General features: G+C 39.1%; 1 protein-coding gene across 4 annotated transcripts in view; it reads left to right on the top strand.

The window, feature by feature from the left end:
• The window catches only part of PDE4D (phosphodiesterase 4D), a 764,958-nt gene that overhangs the window by 631,860 nt on the left and 109,892 nt on the right, over nt 1–23,206 (top strand). The window contains exon 1 of one of the 4 annotated variants that reach the window (XM_055124074.1): nt 6,719–6,737. The exons of the other annotated variants lie outside the window; for them this stretch is intronic. The gene's annotated coding sequence lies outside the window, so the exon portion shown is untranslated. Of the gene's footprint in view, nt 1–6,718; nt 6,738–23,206 lie in introns of those variants that run through there. 4 annotated transcript variants of the gene reach the window in all.

Here is a 23,206-nt window from a genome sequence, read left to right as displayed (position 1 = left end):
TTAGAATGGTGAAAATATTGGAATTTGATAAAACTGGTAGTTGCACGTGATAAATAAGGTAAAATTTACTCATCTTAGAAAATATTTTTATATAAGACACATCCAAGAAAATAATTTCAGAATGATTGTATTACTAGAATTATCTTAGAATTATTTTCAAAAATATTTTTAGAAAAAGTTCAGCAATAATATATGCATCAGAGTATACCTTTATAGTTTTTAGGTGGCTTCAGCTACTATAAATATGATATTCTTTAGAGCTATATTGCATCTTATGAATATTGGGATCTACCATACTTAAAATCTCCTGGCACTTGGATAGGATTCACATGTGTCTGCTCAGTGAATGAATGGAATGTTTTAACTAGGTCTTGATCAGTGAATTTCACTTGGTGAGCACCCTTTTGATTATAGGTTGTGGCGTACAGTAAAAGAGAGCAAATAACAACTGTGAGCAAAATGAAAGTTGCCTTCAGATTTTTAAAAATGGGTTGGCAGGGGAATCATTAATAGTATCCAATTTTAGCATGTAGTTGATTTAATTTTGTTTTGCATTTTCCCCCATCAGCCTCTGTAGCACTGTATAAATCCTGGCTCCTTAAACTGTGGACAGCAGAACCTCATATGAATCATATAACTGAGTGTGGGGGTCGTATAAAGGAATTTATTTTTAATTTATTATCCGTAAATGTCTGACATATACACCGATTTTATGTTCCAAATCCTCTTGAATGGACAAAGTTTAAGAAGCCCTGCAGTAAATCACAAGTGGGATTTTCTTTTGTTGTGCTTTTCTGTCTCAAGTCCTCTGTGGGGTTGTTGTTGTTGTTACTTTTTAGGGACTGGGGAGTTGGGCCACACCCAGTGATACTCAGGAGATACTCCTGGCTCTGCATTCAGGAATCATTCCTGAAGGGTCTGGAGGGACCATATGGCATGCTGGGGATTGAAACTGTCTGCTCTATGCAAAGCAAGCACCCTACCTGCCATACTATTATGAAGACCCTGTCTTAAGTCCTTTGTAACCCGTTCTCTGAATTAAAAGAGTTGGAGAGGTTATGAAATGGAAGGAGGTACAGGGTATTTCCACACTTTGGAGTATTAAATGGCCAATATTAAACATAGAGCTGAGTTCATGACTGAAAAATACAGTTACTGAAATAAGAGCATGCTAGTTGCTATAATAAAGTTTTCTCCCATATGACTTTATCACCTTAGCACCATTGAAAAAACACAATTTAGAGGTGGAATGAGAAAACTAATGACCTTTTATAGAAGCACTGGTATTTTATAAATGGTAGGAAATTCATTTCATAAGATTAGTCTATATCTTCTGCTCAGGCATTAGAGATTTTTGGTATAAAGTCCCCCTAGAACTATTTCAATTCTTTAAGCATTCTTTCTGTAGCAAAGCCTCTCTGCTGAGGCCTAGGGAATCACAGAGAATCCGTGCCATGGACTGATAGTACCAAAGCAGATCTTTTTATATAAATTTCTTCATTTATTTGAATAGCTCTACTTCTTTCAACTTATATTTATTGAAGCACTTTCTGTGTGCCAGCCATCTCAGACCTGTGATACCCAGGTGGAATAAATGGGATTTAATTTAAGAAGCTTCCTGCCTAGTGGAGAAGTAGAGAAATCAATAGACAAATATAATACCACGTTTTTAAAATGGAGAGTTATTCAAGTTATGAGGGACCATTGGTGTAAGGACTTCTATGGACTTAAGTTAACAAAAGTGGGACCTCTGAAATGTAACAAAGGTAAGATATTCTTGATCTGTTGGAAGAAAAGCTCCAAGGTTTACTAAGACTAGAAGTGAGAGGCCAATGGGAAACCCCAAAAACTGAAACTGGAGAGGGATAAAAGTTTGTTTTTCCACTGTCAACTGCTGAGCACCGTGAAAAATGCAAAAGAAGCAATAACATAAGAGATGGACCACTGTGGAGCCAACAGTTTAATTTAGATAATGGGTTACATGTCCCTGTTGAAATTTAATAAATTACTTGCTCCTGTAAGTAATTCAAACTTATACTGGCTATCTATAAGTTAAGGCACAATTTTAAAGGTCTGTTGGAGTGGGATGCTGGTGAACCAGGTCTCTTCTTTCCACCACTTATGTGAGAAAGCAAAGCAAAACATGATCTGGAGTGACTGCCTATTGTCCTGGTTTAAAGATACCCACAATGCTTTGGGGAGTATTGCCATTTTAACAATGTTAATTCTTCCAGTCCATGAGCAGGGGATATCTTTCCATTTCCTCGTGTCCTCTTTTATTTCCTGAAGTAGTGTTTTGTAGTTTTCTTTGTAGAAGTCCTTTACCTCCTTAGTCAAACTGATTCCAAGGTACTTGATTTTTTGAGGCACAATTGTGAATGGGATTGCTTTTTTTCATGTCTCTTTCTTCTCATTATTTGCATATAGGAAAGCCATGGACTTTTGGCTATTGATTTTATAGCCTGCAACTTTACTATACAAGTCTATGGTTTCTAGGAGTTTCTTGGTAGAGGTTTTAGGGTTTATATAAGTGGATCAACATGGAAAGTATCATGTTAAGTGAAATGGGTCAGAAAGAGAGAGACAGACGTAGAAAGATCGCACTCATCTGTGGAATATAAAGTGACAGAATGGGAGACCAACACCCAAGAGTAGTGAAGACTAGGAGGTCTGCCCCATATCTTGGAAAGTGGCCTCACATGCTGGGGGAAAAGGCAGCTGATAGATAGAAGGGAACACCAAGTAGAGGATGTTGGGAGGACCCATTAGGGTTGAAAGATGCGTGCCAAAAGTAGATGAGAGACCAAACTCGATGGTCACTCAATACCTCTGTTGCAAACTACAAAACCCAAAAGGAGAGAACAAAAGGAAATGCCCTGCCTGCCGCAGAGGCAGGGTGGACTGGTGGGGGTTGGGGTGGGGCTGGTGGGAGGGATACTGGCAACATTGTTGGAAGAGAATGGGCACTGGTGGAGAGATGTAAACAATTACTGTATGACTGAAATGCAAATGATGATTCACTAATAAAAAATTTTAAAAATAAAATCTGTCACTGTCACCCCATTGCTCATTGATTTGTTCGAGCAGGCACCAGTAACGGCTCTTATTGAGAGACTTATTGTTACTGTTTTTGGCATATCCAACATGCACGGGTAGCTTGCCAGGCTCTGCCGTGCATTCGCGATACTCTCAGTAGCTTGCTGGGCTCTCCAAGAGGGGTGGAGGAATCGAACACGGGTTGGCCGCATGAAAGGCAAAAGCCCAACCACTGTGCTATCGCTCCAGTCCAAAAATAAAATAAAAAATAAAATAAAGATACCCAGAATGGATGATTTCAAGTTACTTCATGACTCTTTTGTAATTTTCTTGAAGATTCCTTGAATATCTCGGTAACTGATAGTAGTTCTGTATACTACTATATAGCAATTCTGTAATATTTCCTGTCAAATAAATAATAGAATCAATAAATTTTGCAGATAAGAGGAGGAAGGGAAAAAAGAGGATAAGTGGTCTTTGCAAGTTTGATTCATGAGAAAAGACTCCAAGAGGAAGTAAGGTTTCACCTGAGTTTTATGAGCACAGAACACAAATAACTAGAGAACAGCTGGGACTTCAGTGAGAGACACAGATGTTGGATGGACATTGGATGGGCCAAGTGTGACTTGAGAACAGAAGGTCTGGATATGTTAGAAAAGATGTAGGCTTGGAACCCTTTGACCACTCTGACAAAGATGCTCCAAACATTCACCAAAGGTTTGTAGAGAATCATGAATGATTTTTGAACATAGATGGGCCAGCGCTACTTTGACAAACAATATTTTCGGAAGATTTATCTGGCAGTGAAATGAACCATTGGTGGTGATGAGACCAAAGATTGGAATAATATGCTAATGAAACCTTCTCATATAAGTGAGAGAAATTCAGATCAGTGGCCGTTTTGGAATTGTAAAATATCTCTCCTGTTGAAAAATCGTACCCTTAAGTGTTGGTTCACTGAAATCACTCTGAAGCCAGAGAAGGTACAGAGGCTAAATATAGAAAAAAGTCTTCAGATGAAGGAGTTGGCATGCAACCTACTATGTAAGGATAAAATATTTTAATTGGTATTTAGTCTTGCGTTTGTGGTTGCTAATTATTATATTGAATAATTACCAATTCTTATTAAGTATTTTACACTAGGTGCCGATAATAACCTCTCATCTTGCAGAAAACTGTCTTTCTTCAAATTAAGAAAAAAAAAAAGGAACATGGAAACTTGGAATAAGGGGTCAAGCCCAGAAAAACTTCTGCAGCCTTTCTCCTTTGGCTGCCTTTTCTGCCCTTTCATCTTCCACACTCCCTGTTCCCTCCAGCCAATCCAGCTTTCCAAGCTTTCCAGCCATTCTCCCACCTCCCAAGTCTGGCTGCACTGAATGTTTCAGCCTTTGAACTGTTCTGCGTTGGTATCTCCTTTCACCAGAATTCCTGCAGCCTGCAGCCGTGGAGTACGTGCAGAGCATCTTCCTTCTGACTCTCTTAAAACTTTGACGGGTGTTTCCAACACTCAACACTTTGTAATTCAATAATAGGGCAGTTGTGGTTTCTTTTTATTGCAGTTACGCTGACTTTTAAAAGCACTCAGAGTGAAAAAGAAAGCAGAGGTAGTAAAGTACATGTACATAGATGCTCACTGAGCACGTCTGCACATGTTCTTGACAAATGTTATTTTCCAAACCTGTCTGAGCAGGTCTGAACAGTATATACATTTGGTAAAGTTGGGTCATAAGGCACAACACTGGTACAGATCCTCCACATCGAAGCTAAATTATAGCCTATATGTTAAAACGAAATCCAAGAATGAGGTTTTGGAAAATCATTTGCTCTTTGTTTACTTTGATGACATAATGGGCAGTTCTATGATTTATACCATTTTAACTTCTTGAATATATTTGCTAAAGAAAAGTATATTAGAGTGGTCATAGAGATGTAGTGTGTGTCAGAGGTTGGAGGGAGGCACATGCCTTACACACAGCTGACCCAAGTTCAATCCCCAGCAGATCCCAGAGCACCACTAGGAGTAATCTCTGAGCACTGAGCACAGATCCAAGAGTAAGCACTGCATGAGACTGTCAGATGTGGCTTCACCCCCCTCCACCAAAAAAAAAAAAGAGAGTAAATTGAATACAATTTGGTAAAATAGCTGCTGAAGACCAGTTGATGATGAATGTGGGCAAAAATTCTCATTTTATTTCCTGAACTGAACTTTTACACATTTTATTTTTGCTATATTGTTTGTTTGGTGTGTGTGGGGGGCAACCCAGCTGTACTCTGAGATTACTCATGGCTATACACTCAAGGCTAACTCCTAGCAGGGCTTGGGGTATGATATGGGGTGCCTAGGACTGGACATGGGTCAGCAGCATGCAAGATAAGCACCCAACTCACTATACTATCTCTCCAGCACCTCTTTTGTAGTTCTTCTTAGAACTACAGCAAGTATTAATTCACCAGCTTTCTGAAATAAGAAATATATTTTTCAGTAATGACTATAAACCTTCCAGAAGATTTTAGGAATTATGTGGCTGGGGATCTTGAACAGGACCAAAATCATTGCAAAGTCATTTTTAAACTGGTGTTAATAACTATTTATTATTAATATAGTTATTAATTATATGCAGTTATTAATTAATATAATTATTAGTAATTGAAGGATATCGATGAAATTGCAGGGGAGGGATGAAATTGTTTAACAAACTAAGTAGGTTTTGTGGAAGAACAGTAATTCTTGATAAATAATTTACAGTGTTCAGTCAGCCTTTGCTCCATTGTCATATTTATTAACAGTCTATACCCCAAGTATTCAAAATTCAGCCCATCCTGCATAGTATCCCCTTTCTCCTGAAATATTGATATCACCAAGAAGGAAGCAACAGAAGTCTCTGAGCACCCAAAATAAATGTTCACAACTTCACTGCCTAAAGATAATACACGTCACAATCTAGGGAAATGTATGGTCATATTTTAGTGATGACTCAGACAAGCTCAGTCATATCTTTTCACACTTTTCCTAAAGGGATGAGCCAGTGAGAAAGGGATAGGAAGATTCTGGGGAAATTTACAGCTGATAGTAAACAAGTGATAGCTGATAGCCTGAAAACATGAAAAGAAACAGAAAATCTGTCAGAATCATCCCTTAACGTACAGTTGTTTGGGGCCTTTCTGAACTGGGCGACAAGTTTTCAATCTATTTTAGGAACCCTAACAGCATCTTTATCTGGACAGCTGAGTGTAATAATTGATGTTTCAATTAATGAAAGAAAATAAAGTTATAAAAAAATTCAGATTCTGTTTTCTTGATACGTATAGTTTTCTGTACAATATTATAGACAGATTTCTATTTTATGCAGTTGAGCAGTGAAAACCAAACCCTTGGACCTTCAGTACTTCCCCCTAGAGATGACTTCTTCCATCTTGCTTCCTTCCTCTTCTTTTTCTGACCTCTTTAGATGGTTGATTTCCTCTTTTCCAAAGTGGGGAAACTCTGTTATTCTTTCTTCCTGTGCCTGTATTCAGTTACCCCTCAACTTCCCAATTGATTTTCTCAAATTTCTAGAAAGTAGAATTTACACTCACTGCCTTCATCTTTTTCTTCTTCCCATTTGTTCCTCAGCCCTCTCGCTGTCAGCTTGCAGTCTCACGCTCTATTGCAACTACTCCTGCTATGGATCCTCTGATCTCCTAATTGCTACATCAAATAGGTACTTCAGCTCTTTTCTTACTAGGTTCCTTAAAGTCAGTTGTCTGTTTGGCCTTTTGTCTGAGGTCCTATACTCCCCAGTCTCACTCCTACATAATAGCTCCTTCCTTGTATCTTGGTGTTGCCAGGATTGCCTTCTTCGTTCCATGCTCTCTTCACTCTACTTGTTCCCCAGGAATTGTGCAAGAATTCTTGTTATTTTAGCTATCTCCTCTTTGCTGATGACCTTAAATTTAAATTCTCTTTCATGAAGTTTAAAAACCCAGTTATTTATTGAAATCCCCACATGAATGTTACACAGGTTTATCAAATGCTAATATCCCAATTAAATTTGCCTTTCCCCTAATGTATTATTCTTTAGTAGGCATCTTAGTTGGTATTTAGTTTTTATGTGTTCTAGTTGGTGATCCTACTTAGTCACTGAGCACTTCATTTTTATGCTCAGAAAAGAAAACAAACAATTCTCATAAGGCATTAAAACTACAAATCTAGCAAACATAAAGATAACCATTGTTAGTAGCTATTTTATGCCCTTCCAATTGTCCATATACAGCTGATTTTGAATGAAATGATATTTGACCATTTCTGCTGGGTCACTTTATTTTTATTTAAGCAAAATGATCAAGAACATCTTTATGCATCAGAATAAACTTCTTCAAAATCATTTGTGGTTGTTCATGATGTAACTAATAGTGTTATTTAACTAAAGATGATGGACGTTTATATCATCTTTATCAACTTAATTTTTGTCCTTGCTTTTCCTTGAAAAACTTACTGGAACTAGAGCAATAGTACAGGGACTAAGCCTCGCATGAGGCTTACCCCAGTTCAATCCCTAAAACTGGTTGGTCCCCCTGCACTGCAGGAGCAGTCTCCAAGCATAGAACTGGGAGTAGCCCCCAACCACCTCTAGCTATAGACCAAAGCCTCTTGACAAATAAAGAAATGACTTTCAAATAGAAAGGAAAGCACAAACATAATATCAAATATATAAATCTAATTCCTGAGAATGAAGTAAGGATTTCCTAATATATGATAGTTACAATAATATTAACCCTAATTATACCTAATAGTTTAATGTGTTGTGCTATTTATCGAGTGATTTCTGCTGGCTCCTTTGTGCTAAGAACTTTAAATCAACCTCACTATAAATCATAATATTCTTATTTTATAGTTATGGAAATTGAGGCCCAAAGAGGAACTAACCCAGACACAAATGGGTAATAAGGAGCAGAGTCAGGAGCCAGACTTGGGCAATCTGCTTCAAGGATCGACCTCCTGGCAATGTTGCTAATCTGCCTTTTGTGGTACCCCAGGGTGCCCTTCCTTCTAGAGTGTACCACTTAGCATTCAATTTGTAGAATAAAATCAATAAATAATATGGTTAGTTAGCTAAGTTGTCAAATGCTCTAATGGATAGTGAACACAAAGGAAAAACGACATCATTGTTACAAAGTAATAATGAATGTTGCATTTATAGTAATGAATCTTCTGACTTGTCATTTTATTTTTAATACTATGGTGGACAGAAACTTTGTTTGGGGTGGAAGGTGCACTTGGCTATGCTAGGGTCTTATTCCTGGCTTTCTCTCAGTGATCATGGCTCAGTGGACCACATGTGGTGCTGGGATAGATCAAGGTTGGCCCAGTGCAAAGCAAGCATCCTACCTGCTGTAATATCTCTCCAGCCACAGTGATAGAATCTTATACCAGCAACTTGAAAATGGAACTCTAATTTAAGAGAGTTTTGTTGTTTTGTACGTGTTTTTGGTTTTGTTTTGTTTTTGTTGGGCCACACCCAGTGGTGCTCTGTGCAAGAAAACATATTTGGTGTTGGGGATTGAACCATGGTTAGAGGCATGCAAGGTAGGTAATTTACGTCCTATACTATCTCTACAACCTATCTAATAGCAGGTTTTAACATGATTGTTTAAATTTAATGTGGAACATTGATAGATTTTCAAAATTAGGGTTAAATATATGAATTATTAACATATACTAATACTAGAAGCAAATTTGGGGGAAAGAAATGGGCCATACCAGTGGTGCTCAATGGCTATTCCTGGCTTGTCGTCAAGAAAAGACCTTGTTGGTACTTGGAGGGGCATATAGGGTACTAAAGACTCAAATCTTGGTTGTTTATATGCAAGACATCTTACCTCATTTACTATCACTACAACCCTTGGAGAGATTTTTTGTTTGTTTGGAGGCCACACCCAGTGGTACTCAGGGCTTACTCCTAGATCTTGTTCTTAAGAATCACTCCTGGTGGAGTGTGGAGTATTATATATGGCACTAAGAATCAAAACTAGGGTGAACTGCAAGCAAGACAAAGTCCCTACTCTCTGTGGTATCTCTCCAGCCTTGAGGAACAATACTTTAAAGAGGTGAACAATAGAATGTAGGTAGGTTCCTACCATTAATTTCACTTTTGTCATTCATATTCTGTTTGCTGGTGAGGATGCCAATGACTGCTATATCTCTAAATAGAATGTCTGTCATTTGTAGATTTGAGTGAAGGAAGGAAAGAAGGAAGTCAAGGTAACTTGAAAAAAGAAGAGTGGGAAGCAAAGGGAAAAGGAAGGAGAGAGGGCTGAGTTCTAGATTTCTCTTCCCTTACAATTTGATCTATAACTTCCCCATTTCTGTTGCTTAGGACAGAGTTTGAATATTCTACATCTCCTCTTTCTATCAAATTTCATGCTTAATTCACCAGAACTTATGAAGCCCCTACTCTCAAAATATAACCAGATCCTTAATTACTGTAATTACTGACTTATTGCAAGCCACCCTCTTCTGGCCTGTTTCTAGGATTTCCTAGCATGCCATTCTGCTTCTACCCTGGCTGCACTAATAGTTTGCTCTAAGTAGTTAATGCAAATCATGTCCTTCCTCTGCCCATAGCCTTGAATTTACCCCTATTTCCTTAGAATTAATGTGGTTACTATTGCCTACAACTACCAATGCTGTTTCTGGATTTCATCCCCTCATTCACTCAACACCATGCTCGTGCTGATCTTCAAACTTCTGACATATTTTTATCTTAAGACTGGTGCTACCTGGAATTTTCTTTCTCTTGTTATCATCAAGGCAGTTTCCTCGGGTTTTCCTTCATGTGTCATCTTCCCCTTGAGGCCAACTATGGACATCCTGTATTTTAACTTCATTCTGAATCATCCTTATTTGTGGTCCAGGTCCTCCTTCTCTGTGTGTGTGTGTGTGTGTGTGCTTGTTTTCACAGCTTCACTTTCCTTCTAATACATAATTGACTATATTTACATGTATCGTTGATTACCGCCCTCCTCTGCCTGCCTGTGAGCTACTTGTATGCCAGGAATTTGTTTTGCTTACTGATATGATATATATAGAGAGAATATTAGGTACTTATACACTCTCTAATAAATGAATAATTAGACTACTCAGTGTCTCTTACAGAGATGATTTGGCTTCAGCAGTTTCCCATTAACAGCATTGTTCACATTGCCAAATCCACTTTTCAGTCAAGAGTTTCAACTTGGAGACCTCCTGTATAGGAGGATGTCAGTCCCTGCAGTGGTCTTGGTATCTAGTTGACTAATTTTTCTGGATTTATAATAGAAAATACAGGTGGAGAACATATTGAAACATCCAACAATGATTGATGTTTTCAGATAAATATACATGCACATTTAAAAAAAAATCTTGGTTTCTGATTGGGGCTTAGTGATGGCCAGTCCTGGGTTGAGGTTCTTATACAGCAGATGTCATTGCGGAGTGAATGGGAGAGGGGAGAGAACAAGGGTACAATTATAATCCCAAGAACCTATCAAAAAGTGATTTTTTTAGATAGCTGTATAATCATTTTAGGAGACTATAGACAGTCCCCCAAGGAGAAGCCTGCAAGTTGCTGACCACTTTGCAGTACCAGGATTGTTATTGCATAGGCAGTAACAGAAACAAATTGAAATATGCAAAAATGTCACTTTGAGACCACTGAGAAATCAGGAGAGAATAGAATCTTGTGAATAGGAAGTTGAACTGCTGATTCTGATTTGAATGAAGCTTTGGAGAACCTAGAAGAGAAAGCATTATAGTCTCCTGCAGTATTATAGTCTGCAATGAAAGGGTATAGATTAGTTTTTGGTTTTCAGCCATTTTGCATTTGAGAACTGATGGCTGAAATCCCTTGGTGGGAATCACTAAAACATACAAGTAAAGGTATTTTGTTCATGGTTCTCCCTTTAAAAGGAAACAAACTTTATAGCACTATTCACAATAGCCAGAACCTGGAAACAACCTGAGTGCCTGAGAACAGATGTCTGGATAAAGGAACTATGGTGTATCTACACAATGGAACATTATACAGCTGTTAGAAAAAATGAAGTCATGAGCTTTGCCTGTAAATGGACATGGAGAGTATCATGCTGAGTAAAGTGAGTCAGAAAGAGAAGGACATATATAGACTGACTGCATTCATTTGTGGGATATAAAAAAAATTAGTATGAGACTATTATCCAAGGCCAGGGAAAACAGAGTCCAGGAGGACTGATCAATGGTTAGAAATTACTGCAACTGTGTGTTCAATGGAGGGTATTGATAGAGATAGAGGAGGGTCCAATATGACAACGATAGTTGGAAATGATCACTCTGGACAAGAACTTAGTATTGAAATAGGTAAAGGGATATACATAATAACCTTTCAGCATCTGTTTTGCAAACCATAATGCCTAAAATGAGAGAGAGTGAGTGAGTGAGTGAGTGAGTGAGTGAGTGAGAGAGAGAGAGAGAGAGAGAGAGAGAGAGAGAGAGAGAGAGAGAGAGAGGTGTCTGCCATAAAGGAAGGCTGGGGGGAGGGGATTTGGGGGAGATGGGGGGAATCTGGGGGCATTGGTGCTGGGGAAATTATACTAGGGATGGGTGTTGGAACATTGTATGACTTAAACCTAATCATAAACAACTTTGTAATGCTCTATCTCATCGTGACTCTGTAAATAAATAAAAATAAAAGGAAACAAACTTCAGAAGTCATGTTTTGGAAACAAGTAGAATTTTGTGGCTATCCCAAATCTTCTTTGGTGCATAGTCACAGAAAAAAAAATGCCATATCACGTATTGGTTCCAAGTGCCAGCCCTGAAATTGAGCTCTGAGTCTCGGTTCTGCCATATACTTCTCTGTCATATACTTTCTGTCTCTTAGCCTGTTCCCTGTGCTCCATGATGGCTCACAGTCATACCCCACTGTGTATGAGGATTAAATCAGATCATTCACATGATTCTTGGCTCAACACATAGCATACAGGCAGTATTTTCGGCAAGAGTGCAAAGCTATGTGTAGCAAAACTATGATAGCTAGTATATCATTACTGTCTTTATAGAATTGTAAATAAAAATGGTGTGGGAGGGAAGGGAACTGCCTAGAAGTATTGACTTGGGAAGGTTAGTCACCACCCGCACAGATTTGCACAGAGGAATATTTCCCTTAATCTATTGACTGTACTCCAGGTCTGTTTCTCTGCCACACCGGCACACCTTATTTTCCCCTCTCTTATTTTTTAATTAAATCACAGTTAGATACACAGTTTCAAAGTTCATGACTGAATTTCACTCATACAATGTGTACAGTGTTCCAACACCAATCCCTTCACCAGTGTACATGTGTGCATTTCCTGACACCAGTGTCCCAAATTTTCCCTCCCACCATCACTACCCATCCTAGCCTCTATGATTGGCAACACCCCCCTCTCCTTTGGGCATTATGGTTTGCAATACAGATACTGAGAGGTTTTCATGTATATCTGTTTACTTTCAACATTCAGTTCTTGCCCAGAGTTATCAATCATTTCCAACTATCATCGTCATATTGGTGCCTTCTTTATCCTAACTGCCCTTCACTCTACACAGAGTTGAGCCACATGGTATTAAGGGGTGTTCTTACCCCAGTCTCTGAGAATGCTCATTCCCGGCCTCAAAGGTCTGAGCTGTCAGTTGATAAGACTACAATATCCTCCAAGTAGACACATTCCCACTCTGAAGGTAAGTCCATAAGTCCAATGACCCCCATCGTGTGGGTTAAGAGGAGCAGACACACATGTGGTGGAAATGCTTGCCGTGTCCTGGCTATGAAGACCTGACAAGTCCCTGTGAGCTGGAGGAAATAGTCCTTGTCAGGGGGATACACTCACCCTTATCTCCAGGGGGAGCATGAATCACTCTTCCTTCTCTCAGATATTTTTGCTTCCCCTTTCTCTCTTGGGAGGGAGGCAGCTGGTAGGTTAACTTCCAGATGGGTTCATAGGTTATTCTTGGGGTCTAACTTGGGAGTCTCATGGAGATAAACAAAGAAAATGAAAGGGTGATAGCCTTTTTAAAAGAGGCTTTTAATTGGTTTGTTTATTTTTGCAATAGTTTTTAATTTGTGAAAAGGAAATTCATCCATTAAACAGTGGTAATTACATTTCAAACAGATCTTGCCTACTGTGTGATGAGTGGTTATGTCTGACTCTCCAGGCGAGTGCTCAGTATTTCAAGAGAGAATCCATTACTTTCATCAATTTTTTTAAGTTTTAGGACCTCAGTTATGTATGCATTACTGTATCACTGTCATCCCATTGTTTGTCGATTTACTCAAGCGGGCACCAGTTATGTATGAATCATAATTATACTTACCCTCTTCAAATTTGGTTTTATTTAATCTAAAAATATTTTTTCACGGTATCAAATTTTGTGTTGCTCTTGCTTTTGTTTGGGGTCCACACCAGTGTTCAGAATTTATTCCTGGCCCTGTGCTAAGGGCTGACTCTTTGAGGTGCTCAGGGGAACATATGCAGTACCAAGGATCGAACTAGGACTGATTACATACTCTTTAATCCCATTACTATCTTGATGGCCCCAGGCGCATCCTATTTTTTAGAGAGAAACTGAACATTTTATATTCAGGTATATTTACTTAATACCTCTAATGTATTCTTCATCTTAACATTTAGCATACAGTTAATATTACCGTATATCACAAACCCTTCTATTAGAGTTATTCTGTGATCTCTTTGGCAATGTCATCGATGTGAACTTCTTAAAGTGTTAGACAGACTTGCTATTCCAAGTATGGAATAGCACTCAGGAGCCACATGAGCGTCACCTGACCACCTAGTACACATCTGGAACCTTTTACTAGGGAGATAGCTTAAAGGGCTGGAGCACATACTTTGCAGGAGACACCCGGGTTGAATCCCTGACATTTCATACCTGCCCTCCCGAACCCCAGCATCATGTAAAGAGTAGCCCCTGAGCACCAATCAATATGGCCCCCAACACAAACAAACCAACACAAATAAATAAAGATAAGAACCAGTGTCAGGACTCAGATATGCAGCCCTGTTCATCAGAATCTGCATCTCAACACTATCCCCAGGACATCAGCAAATTCCTAAATACAAGAAAGCTTAAGAAGCTGCAGAATGGTGCATCTAGCACTTTGCTTCCTGTTTCTCAATCTTACAGCATTGCATAATTACATTAACAATTATCATTGGGTTTGTATTTTAATATCACTGAATACCTTTGATTAAGTCTTCTCTAAATGACAGGATTTTCAGTGAGTAAAGGATGGGGACATGGGTCAGCTAATTTATCTGATTGTTGACTAACACTACCATTCAGGACCTATGTAGAGTTTCTATGGCTCCCAATAGAATTTTATGGCTTCATTTTTTTGTTTTAGTGTCTTCCATTCTGCCTTGTTCAGAGACATTTAGAAAGAGAGGTTGGGAAAATTAATTATTTTAAGATGACTATTTTAAATGAAATAGCTTCACTAAAAATTGAAAACATAACGATTAAGCCAAAATAACACTGGAAAAGTTCAGCTTGCACTCTGAAAAATTCCTAGGGCAGAATTTTGCTGTTTCAGTTTCTTGTAATAGATTCAGCAATAGTAAGTTATGCATACTTTTCCTTGTCTGGATGAAGTGTGTCCTAATCTATCTTTTTCTCCAGCATTTTACTTTCATCTCTAAGAGTTTAAGGAATTTATGGCTTGTTTCATTTGATGTGGCACAGTTCTACATGTGAGGGATGGTGATTTGGAAAGCATGATAGAAGTGTATGCCAAGAATAATTGGTTTCTGTATTGCGGAAAAGCTCAAATACTATGTGTATCACAGCATGTAATTTGGGTGCACATGATGCCTGTAGTTCAAAGCACTTTACTTCACTGCAGTGGCAAGCTCAGCTTCCCGTTGGCTGGCCCCTTGTGTTGGCATTAAATAAGCTGGGTGCAGTTAGAGAGAAGTCATCCATGTAGTATGTGCATTCTCATAAACCTGCAAATGACATAGTCCTTAATTCCAGGTCTTTCCTCCCTTCCTCGATCAGTCCCTCCTTTCTTTTCTCCTTCGCTCTCTTCCTTTTTCCTATTAACTATGCACAGAAATCCTTTTTCAGTTTGTTCTTTCTCAAGCAGTGTTTCCTGGAACCCACAGACATTGCATAAGGATTAAAATGCTTGCCTTGCATGCGGCTCTCTCGGATTCAGTCCCTAGCACTGTAACAGTCCCTCCTCCACCAATATACCACTGGAAATGACTCCTGAGCACAGAGCCAGATGTAAATGTCTATCCCCAAAACAAGAAGTATTTGAGGCTTTGGTCCAGTATACGTTTTCCTAGGTTGCTCCGTTAAAAGTCTATTTCAGTAAGCTGGGGTATTTCTTTCTGTTTTCATCTCTCAGATTTGGGGCCAGAGACAGCTGTGCTTAGCTCTTATTCCTAGCTCTGTGCTCACGGAATCACTTCTGGTAGGATTTGGGGATTTAACCTGGGTCAGCCACATGCAAAGCAAGCACCCTATAGATTATACTATCTCTTTGGCCCTGGTTTAGTAAGCTTGGGAAGGAATAGAAGAATTTGTGTGGGGGTTTTTTGTTTGTTTTGTTTTGATTTTTGGAAAGCAGACAAGGTTACTGGAAAGTAGAAGAGAAAGAAAAAGGAACCCCCGTGTGAGGAGGAACTTAGCATAGGACCAAGTTCAAGAATTTGTGTATTTAACTAGTCCCCAGATGACTCTTATAATTAGGCAGGTATGAGAAACACAGAAGTTCTCACAGATAAAGACTAAAGTGGAGGCCTGAGTAATTGTGCAGTTAGTAGCATGTTTCCCTTGCATGCAGCTGACTCGGTTTTGATCCTGGCATCTCATATGATCTCCTGAGCACTGCAAAGAGTAATTCCTGAGTACAGAGGCAGGAGTAAGCCTTGAGCATTGCCAGGTATTCCCCACCCCTACCTCACCCCACCCCAGAAAAAAAATCTTTGGAGTAATAGAGTTAACAACACTTGCTAGGATAAGTTACTGAAGCTTTTGGTTTTTAATCACCATGAATTACAGGGTTGCAAAGTTATTCATTCTTTTTTTTTTGAGTTCCAAATATACAGTGTTCCAACACCAACTTCCAACACCAATCATTTCATCAGTGTCCACTTCCCTCCACCTATGTCCCCAATTTCTCTACTGTATACTTTGTCTGACTTGCCTGTAGAGCAGGCACTTTCCCCCTCCACCCTTGCCCTAGTCTTCATGCCTCTCATCCCTCCTCAAGTCCCCTCACCCCGTTCCAGTGGCAAGATTCCTACTGCAGAATAATTTTTCTGCTCTTTGTTTCTGTTGTGTTTGGGGCCTTGCTATTCCCATACAGAGTTTCTTTATATCCCACGTATGAGAGAGATCATTCTGTCTTTTTCTCTCTCTCCAACTGACTTCACTCAACATGATGTTCTTCAGTTCATTCACGCAGAAAGACATTGTATGACAGTATCTTTGCTCACAACTGAGTAGTATTATTTGTTGTGTGTATCAATTATAGTTTCTTTATACAGTCATCTGTTCTTGGGTACTTGGGTTGTTAACAAGAGGACTATTGTGAATGGTACTATCATAATATAGCTTTTGGAGTTCTAGTGTTTCATATTCAAATGAAGGATGAAATTAAAGCATAGTATTGCTGTAAGGGAACAAAGCATGTAAAACATCTAACATAATACATGTTTCATAGTTCTCAGTCAAGAAATACTAATTCCTTTATCTCTTTGTAGTGTCAGGCTTTTGTAAAGTGTCCATCTTGGGGCTGGAGTGATAGTATAGCGGGTATATTGTTTGCCTTGCATGCATCTGACCTGTGTTCAAGCCCTGGCATCCCATATGGTCCCCCGAGCACCAGGAGTAATTCCTGAGTGCAGAGCCAGGAGTAACCCTTGAGCATCGCTAGGTGTGACCTAAAAATAAAAAAAAGGGAAAAAAAAGAGATGTCCGTCTTGAGTTTTTCCAAAAGTCTAACTGCATTAGGTTTAATTTTTAAAGTAAAATGCAAATAATAAAATTAATGCAATTTTTATATTTTTGTTTTGGGGTCACACCCAGCAGTTATCAAGACTTATTCCTTTTTTAAAATTTTTAAAATTTTATTGAATCACCGTAAGATAGTTACAAGCTTTCATGTTTGGGTTACAATTTCACAATGATCAAACACCCATTCCTCCACCAGTGCATATTCCCCATCACCAATATACCGGGTATACCCTCCTTTCCCACCCTCCCCCTGCCTCCATGGCAGACAATATTCCCCATACTCTCTCTCTACTTTTGGACATTATATCTTGCAACACAGAGACCACAGAGACTGAGAAGTCATCATGCTTGGTCCATTATCTACTTTCAGCATGCTTCTCCCATCCCAACTGGTTCCTCCAGCCATCATTTTCTTAGTGATCCCTTCACTATTCCATATGCCTTCTCCCCTCTGCTCATGAAGCAGTCTTCCAGCTATGGGGCAGTCCCCCTGGCCCTTGTATCTACGGTCCTTGGGTGTCAGCCTCATGTGATGCTACCCTACACTCTACAAATGAGTGCAGTCCCTCTATGATTGTCTCTCTCTTTCTGACTCATTTCACTTAACATGGTACTCTCCATGTTTATCCATTTATAAGCAAATTTCATGACTTTATCTCTCCTAACAGCTGCATAGTATTCCATTGTGTAGATATACCAAAGTTTCTTTAACCACTCATCTGTGTAGGGCACTCGGATTGTTTCCATATTTTGGCTATTGTGAACAGTGCTGCAATAAGTATATAGGTACTGATGTCAAGACTTATTCTTTGCTTTGCATTCAGGGATACCCTCGCCAGGGCTTGGGGACCATATGGGGCGCAGAGCATCAAACCCGAGTTGGCTGCATGCTAGACAAGCACCCACCCACTCTACTCTTGCTACAACTCAATGAATGCAAATTTTAAACATGTAAGAGTCTATGACACACGTCTATGATATATCAGGAACTTAAACATAAATCATCGAATTCAGTAAACATACCTTATGTATGGAAATGTCCATATGAAAGCTAAGTAAACTGAGACTCAAAAGTAGTTTACATATAGTTAGGGAAAGATCCAAATCTAAACACTAAAGGCCCAGCCTATTCTGTCACAATAACTTTTGTCCTCATTATTGTGGGATTAAAAAAAAAAAAAGAAATTAAGCCCCGACATTCTTGCCACATTGATACAGAGAGCTGTACATCTACAACATGAAGTCAAGATATTTTGTGTAGCTGTTTTTGGTTTGGTTGCCACACTCAGCACTGCTCAGGGGTCGTGTTTGGCAGTGCCAGAATCAAGTCAGGGTTGGTTACACATAGGCAAGGTTACCTTACCCACTGTACTCTCTCTCAGGACCCTGTAGCTATTTAACCCCAAACAACTCAATAATCTCTTTCATAGAAAATTTTTATATTTCTCTGCAATCCTAAATCGCAGATACATCAGGGTTCAGGTGGATAATATTGCTGCCTGTGAGATAATAATGAATAGCAGCTTCCCCTCACCCTCTTCCCCCCACACCTCATTCCAATTTATGTGCTGGGGCCAGAGAGACTGTACAGTGGTAATTGCCTTGCGCTCACAGGACCAGGCTCAATCCCCAGCACCCCCATATAGTACCCAACCCCTCCCCAGAAGTGACCCCTGAGTGCAGAGCTAGGAATAATCCCTGAGCACCGCTGAACGTGGCCAGAAAATAACAAGCAACAAGCAAAATTGGTGTGCAGTGGTGATAAGTGGTCTATTCTTAAAAGAGGAAAAATGTATATTAAAATAATCATTGCAGACACAAACACTTGTCTTTGATAAAGTATGGCAATGCTTAACATTCTGACTGAACAAAAAAATGTATATTTTGATTTTTAATACCTTTATCTCTGAGCCAGGAACCATGTTAGGCCATAAAAATACTAATAAAAATATAACAACTTATCATGAGATATTTTGCCTAGACCTAGTTTTTATAGCTACTTTGGTAGCCTGCAGCTGGAATACAGATGAGCAGAATCCCCGGGGGCTTTTTCTCATTCAGGCAGATTCAGCAGACCTCTGCAAATACACCTCTTCAGGACCCAGTTTTATTCCATAGATTGTAGTGGACCCTCTGGGAATATCTTCCAATATGCACAAATTTCAATAACTGATTTTTAGTTTTCTCTTTCTTTTTTTTCTTTCTTTTATTTTTTTTTTGTATTTTGGGTTTTTTTGTTTGTTTGTTTCATTTTTGGGCTATAACCCAGCAATGTTCAGGAGTTACTCCTGGCTCCGCAGTACTCCTGGCAGTACTGAGGGACCATATGGGATACCAGGGATTTAGGGCACCTGCAATGTAAGTATCCTACTTGCCATGCTATTGCTCTGGCCCCCATAATTTTCTTGGTTCCAAAATGTTTCTCAGAACTCAGAGCTGACACTGAGACTGGTACTCAGAATCCACAAAAAAAATGCAAAAGGATGAACACTAATTAAATAATTTACAATGAAAAATGTATTGCTGGAGAGACAGATTGCTGTACTGACCTGATCAGTTTTGTCTTTCCTTGTAATTAGCCACCTGGGAAGCAAACTCATCAAAAATTGCTTTGGCATATATGCATTTACAGCCCAGGAAATTGAGGCTTTAAAGGGACCATGTCCCTGCATTGCATCTTAAGGTTTTTCTTCCCTTAAGGGAGCCATGCTGCTGAGTGAAATATTTAGAGCCTGCTCTCTGCTGCATATATACTGAATACATGTTGAATGAATTTTGTCTTTGTCTAGCTGGGAGTGGTTCCCAAACTCATGCCTAGCAGACTTGTTAAAACACTTCTTGCTAGGGCTGGAGAGATGGTAGAGCAGGTAGGGTACTTGCCTTGCATGCAGCCAGCCCGGGTTCAAGTTCTGACATCTCCCTTGGTCCCCTGGCACCACCAGGAGTAATTCCTGAAGCAGAGATTCAAAAATAACCCCTGAACATTGCTGGATGTGTGTGACTCAAAAATAAAACAAACAATAATCACTTCATACAAGGGGTGGAGTAGTAGTAGTACAGCTGGCAGGGCTTTCACCTTGCATGCGGCTGACCCGAGCTCAATTTCGGGCACCCCATATGGTCCCCAGCGCCCTGCCACTGCCCTACTGGGTGTGGTCCCCAAAAAGCAAAAAGCAAAAAAAAAAAAATGAAACACCACTTGCAGGGTCTGTCCTTCAAGGATTGTCATTTCTAGGTGGGACTTAGAATTTTACATTTTTGACACATTCTCAAAGGTTGCTGAAACTGGTAGATGTGTGGGAGAGGAACCACTTTGTTTGCAATATTCCCTTCACCTCCCACCATGCTCTGCTTTTCTCCTTTCTCCCCCCCCCCACAGCACCCCCCCATCTCTCTCTCTCTGTCTCTCTCTCTCTCTGTCTCTCTCTGTCTCTGTCTCTGTCTCTCTCTCTCTCTCTCTCTCTCTCTCTCTCTCTCTCTCTCTCTCTCTCTCTCTCTCTCTCTCTCTCTCTCTGTCTTGTTTTACCTCATCGAGCAATGCTCAGGGATTACTCCCGGCAGTGCACTAAGGAATTACTCCTGTTGGTGGTCTGGAGACCATATGAAAATACCAGAGACCTAACACAGGTTGGTTGCATGCAAGGCTAATGCCCTAACTATTGTATTATAGGTCAGGCCCATCTTTTCTTTTTTTTTCATATGCTAGTATAATCACATCCTGATCTTGGAGTTGGAACCTGAATATTTAAACAATTTGTAAATTATGCATCTTTACATTTTTTAAGTCCTTAAAGATAATTATTATTTTATTACTTTTAAATCCTATTGACTGCAAAACACACCTGGGTATTAGAGACCTCAAAAATGTGGGAAAAGATTGTAGATCACTGTAATTCAGCAAATTAAATCTCAGTTTGGGATAGTCTCTCCTGGGTTTTCCTGCATGAAGCTCAACTAGATGGCTAACCTATAAAGGAAGGCTCAATATGTATGTTCATCTAACAAACACAGTGTTAATTTTAAGCCTCCCTTTCTTAGTTCATAGAGGAAAGAAACTATTGGCAGAGTGACCTATGGCTGACATTCTCATTTAATTGAAATTTATTGTGATTGTACTTGTCCTTTTTCTTTTTAACTCAAATATGACCCTGCAAGGCCAGATCTTCAGTAAGGAAGGAATGAATCTCTTTTAATCTTCTTCAATAGAGAGCCATGCACCTTTTAAAAAAAATATAGATGCTATCAGACTCACTGTTTCCTTAGTCATAAGGAAAGGATAGTTCTGAAACTATCCTATTCCTACCTTGTTCTTTTATAAATTACTGTTCTGAAGAGGAAAAATAACATGAAAAAGATTCTGTTAAATATTTCAGTGAGTATCTTCATGCATATGCAGGAGGATGACTGGAAAGGCAGAAATTCTCAATCTATGCTTACCACTTCTCAGTCTATTATTAGAAAATCTCCTGAGGGATTTATATATTTATTATTGGGGGGGATAACTAAGTGGATACCTTTAGTTATGTAAATATAAGAACTATCATTATCTATTTCCCTAGAGGTAGAGTATGACAAGACCTTCTCTTTTTTTGATTAAAAGCTATCTTGCCCGTAGGTGAAGTTTGAAGAGAAGATAAAGCAGATCAAATTTTGGAAGTCCACTAGATGAAAATTGACTAAACCTTTTCTTTTCTTTATAGAATTAAGGAAACCCAGTTGAATGAGGGTTCAAGATGAGTCTACCATCAGGAACCAATGAGCGTGCAATAGATGCTAGAAGGGTTAACTCATTTGGTAGAAAAGGAAGCTCACCCATAAGTGAGGGCCAGGGCTTGTTGAGTGAGAGCTGATCTTTTTTTCTAAATAAGTAACAGTGAGACCAGTTAGAGTCTTGGACTTCCAGGCCAGACTGATCTTACTGCAAAACGTAGGGCTGTACAGGACCAGTATTCATTTGAGATACACAAATACGAGAATCCCCATGATTACTGGACATCTTCTTTTACCTAACGCTTAAAAGCAAAACTTTTTTTTCTTTTTTGCTAGTAGCAAAAAAAAAAAAAAAAAAAAAAAGGGGATAGTAGCAAGTTAAAGTGCCTTCTTAGCATGGAACTAACCCAGGTTCAATCTCCCAAACTATGTGTGGTCCCCCAGAGCACCACTTTGACCACAGGCCCAGGAGTAAACCCTGAGTACCTCTGGTTGTGGCCACAACCCCCTCTTCTCAAATAAGATATAAAGCAAAATTTTATTTTATATTTTAATTAAAATGGCTTTATTTAGAGATTATGAGGAAAGGAAGAGACAGAAAGAGTATAAAGTATTTACAAGAAAATGAGGGTTCTCCAGAGCAAGAGAAAACTGAGGGTACACATTTCAAGTGGAGATGAGGGCCACCCCCCAGAATGGTAAGGCCCCTAAACTTTGACATGCATAATCCCTGAAGTTCATGAATAATTAAAGCAGTGGTAGTTTTCAAAAAAGGAGAGGCTGGAGTTCCTCCAGAAAAAAACAGCGCTAGCCTCTAGTGACTAGCTAGGGGGAAAAAAAGATGACAATATTTACATTAGTGTTAGTATTACTCATCATCATGTTAGTTTCTTGGATATATAGTCTAGTGAATAATATCTTTTATGACAAGCAGGCAAATGCTCAAGAAAACTATTCAAAGTTAATTAGAGAAACTGATATTCATTCATTTAGTAAACTGTTGAGTATCTCCCTTGTGTCATAATCTGGAATCCAGAGTGGTTTAAAATAAAACAATTCCTATACTCAAGGAGTTTGCTAAATTTAAGAGAATAACTATAATAATGGAAGTACTTGCAAAGATGTTCTCTATTTTGCTGTCCAAGCTTCGATCTCTTCTAGCATAGTTTCAGAAATGGTCATTGATTCCCTTGGATGCCATTTGGAATCTTTTCATAGGTGACTCAAAGAAGGACACTTTGGACAAAGCGTGCGTACAGTCTCAGATGTGAAGAAAGAGAGTTGACTCTTTCTGAGTAGTTTATACATATGGTGCAACTTGATGGAATGGCAAAAGGAATTAGACTAGGTGTGAATACAGCTTGGGGTGACCATCAAAAAGTGATTTACTTTCAGAAACTGGGGAGATAGTACAGAGGTTAAGGCATTTTCCTACTTATTATA

Source organism: Sorex araneus, chromosome 1, assembly GCF_027595985.1.
Source record: "Sorex araneus isolate mSorAra2 chromosome 1, mSorAra2.pri, whole genome shotgun sequence".
Taxonomy (NCBI): Eukaryota; Metazoa; Chordata; class Mammalia; order Eulipotyphla; family Soricidae; genus Sorex; species Sorex araneus.
This window is presented reverse-complemented; position numbering and strand designations above follow the sequence as displayed.